Source organism: Sturnira hondurensis, unplaced genomic scaffold (genome assembly GCF_014824575.4).
Source record: "Sturnira hondurensis isolate 20B ecotype Veracruz unplaced genomic scaffold, ASM1482457v3 Scaffold0006413, whole genome shotgun sequence".
NCBI classification, from domain to species: domain Eukaryota; kingdom Metazoa; phylum Chordata; class Mammalia; order Chiroptera; family Phyllostomidae; genus Sturnira; species Sturnira hondurensis.
The window spans coordinates 57,652,451-57,656,009 of NW_028079044.1; positions in this window are offsets into that span (position 1 = coordinate 57,652,451).

Below are 3,559 nucleotides of genomic sequence, written 5' to 3' on the forward strand. Positions count from 1 at the left end.
CACTAGTCACATAGGTAAAAACTGATTTCACAAAATATTATGTTTACTAACATGCATGTATTTTCCATTCCATTTCACTTTTTAAAAAAAGTTGGCTGTGACCCATTATCCACTAACTGGTCATGACCTAAGTTTAAAAAAGCACTGATCTTCTGTTACTGCTTTAATCTCCAAAAAAGGGCAGCATAGCAGTTTCTAAGAGTAGACCATTAAACCCACATACAAATCCAGCACCTCCCAGCCATTGGTGTTAGCTGGGATCCTTATCCCAGGAAACGTCCTGCCCAGTATGCTGGCCCAGGATCTCATGTAGCCGCCATCAGTCACGGGGGAGTTTAAGTAGAGCCCTGGCTGAAGGCCTTTCTACTGTGATAAAGCCTTGAGTGTACCATTAGCACTGACCATGCAGGTCCTTCCGTGTGAAGCATTCAAGTCGAACATACTGGAACCGTAAGATTGAACCAAGATTGATGCTTGGTAATGCTTACACTTACTTTCTGGACATTTTTAGAGGGCTCACCTCTTTTAAAAATTACTACAGAAGTATAAAGGAAAGCCTTCATTTTCTAAACCTGAGTGGCAAAAGAAATACTGAGGATTTTGTTACTTGCATCTGGTTCTTTTGCCTAGTTTCATGCCAAAATGTCAGCTAGTTGCGGGGACCTTGGAAAAGTCACTGACCACTTTGGACTTGTGTCCATATGTGTGACTTAGGTCTGACATGGCCTTATACTCCTTGAGCTGCTTTTGTGGACAATCCCAATAGATTAAGGGGGGAATCAAGAGAAAAGCAAACAAGAAACTAAATCCAAACCTCCAACTACGGGAGAAAAAACAGATAGATGACCCTATTTATTCGCCATAGTAAGCAAGCTGAGACCAACAGCGGGGAGCAGTGGCATGGACACGAACTTGGTACGGCACCTGACGTCAAACTCCAGGTCTGTTATGGACAGACTAACTTTGGACGAATAATCTCCCTTTTTTTTCAAATGTTATCGGTCAAGGGGAAATTTGCTTGACGGAACAGTTGAAAGTAGTGAATATGAATGTGTAGAGCACATGACCAGACCCCTGAACGAATTCAATCAATACTGGTTCCCCATAACTGAAATGAAAGTTAAGTGATTTATGGGTGTGCTCAAGGTGTTCTCATTTTAAACTGAAGATGAGGGAGTCTCCAGCTTTGCCCCCTGGGCAGTTGTTACTACATATTCCCTTTAAGGCACGGCTGGCAAATACAAGGCCTGAGGGCCAAATCTGGTCCTCCACCTTGTGTTATCTGGCCCGGCACCTTGTTTCTACCTGGCGGGAGCGCTGAGCTCCTTGCCCCTAGTTAAGGCGTAGTTACATTTATACAGCCCTCAAATTGCATTCAGCCCTTTGAAGGCAACGTCGAGGCTGCTGCTGCCCCCATGAAAATGAGTTTGACACCCGTTTAAGGCACTGGCTCTGAAGGTGGAGCCACTTAAGTAAAATTTTGCTAAAACGTAGAAGGCAAGTCGGCCTCAAACTGACACATCTTCAGGTTACTTGTGCACCTGATAAATGGACCACACGTATGGGGCAGGTGGTTCACACCGGTACCTAATTGTAATGTCCAAATTCGATAGTAATACACATTAAATACATACATGGTAACTCTCATCTCACAAAGCTGGTCAAATACAACTTATACAAGGGAAGATGGCAGATAATGGTGGAATAAAACATACAACTGCCTTCGTTGGTTTAAAGTGAAGGCTCCTAAACCATAAAAAATAAGATTAAGTATTAGTTTTAATATTATCAGATGACGCTTGAGTCAATAAAATCAGAGTCATAAAAGTACAAAAATGGCCACACATCCACACTTACAATAGTTCTCAAATATGTTTGAAAGTCTGGCTCAACTCAGAATCTCAGGTCATTAAAAAATAGATGATTCGACAGAATTCTCCTCTTAAATTATTTTACTCTATATTAGAATTGTTACATCTTTAAATGGCCTTCCTAGTGCTATGATTTTGTCTTTACTGATATGTAAGTTGTAGTCATGACTGTTTTACCAAACCCCACCCCCCACCAAATGTCTTTCTTCTACTCCAGTCGAGGACCACCAAATCATAGCTGAACATACTGTGTTGGTAGAGAAATCTCTAACGCTTCTATTTTTTTCTGTTAGAATGTGTTTCCCACCCCCAGATATTTTACTTTTTAGATTCCATTAATTTATTTTTAGAGGAGAGAACCATCAATGTGTGGTTACCTCTCATGTGCCTTGACTGGGAATCAAACCAGCGAGCCTTTGGTTCCCAGTCTGCGCTCAATCCACGGAGCCACACCAGCCAGGTCTGCCCGTGTATTTTTAACTTCAATATAATGTAAAAACAAAAACTGTCCGTAACAATGAACACTGAGGAAACTGGACCGTAAACGTGAACTTAGTTCTGAACGACCAGTTAGTTACAATAACGCAGCAGTTGTGCGTGCAGCTAGCCTTGAGCAGCACCTCAACATTGCGCACGGCGCCCTTGCAGGTTTCCCTTCTCACTGTTTCCACCTTCGTGGTTTCCTGGGTGGCCTCAAGGGCGGTGAAGAAATGTTTTGTTATTCCTCAAACATCAAAGTGCACCTGGAAGAATAAATTCACATCTGGTTCACAGATTTTTTCCATGGAGATGATCCAAATTCAGTGTCAAGATTAGCTTGTACTCATGGGGTTGCAGAACCTTGTGTGGAATCTGAAATGTTTTGTCTGCAAGTGTCAGGGAAACAACTGATTCAGATGTTTGTGCGAAGTTCCAATTTTAGATATATTTCTCCCTCATTAGAAGTAAAAAAGGAACCTTGCTGATTTAGATTTGGGGGGCCAAAGCCCCATTCTCCATTCTCTTCCCATTCCCCCTCAGGAAACAAATGAAGTGCAAATGAAACCTTGTTTCAGTCACATTTTAGGAAATAAAAGATTAATCTTAGCTTGTTTTTCAGATTCTTTTGACTTTAGTTTGGTTCTCCGGCCAGCACTCAATCCACTGAGCCACACCAGCCAGGGCTTGGATTCTTTTGACTTTAAATCCTCCAGCCAATACTTAAGACAGGCTGGTGTAAGAGCCATGTGACCCCGTAGAATCCAATCACTGGGAACTCACCGATGGGCAGCTCAGGCCTCAGAGGGAGTTGCCTGGAAACTGAACAGGGCGCTCTTATGCTCTGCCGTCGTCCGCGCGTCCACTGCAGCACAGCCCTACCACCAGCCCGAGCACCCGCCATCACATGTCAACTTTTCTGGTTTTAAAACGTCCTCTCTACTCCACAGAGCACTTAACTAGGTATCATTTGCATCTGAGGAAGAGATGGCCCACAAAACTGATGTATGAATAAAACACTACCTCTAAGAAATATAGTCCAATTTTATACATTTCCAGGCAATCCTAGCCAAGTATATCACAGTGCAGAAATATGGGGATCATCACTACATTTTACATAAAAGGTCAGTCTCAAAAAACAACTTCAGAAAGTGTTAAATTCACCTTTCCTTTGAAATGGAAGTATGCAATTGTTACAAAGCCTTGGTAAA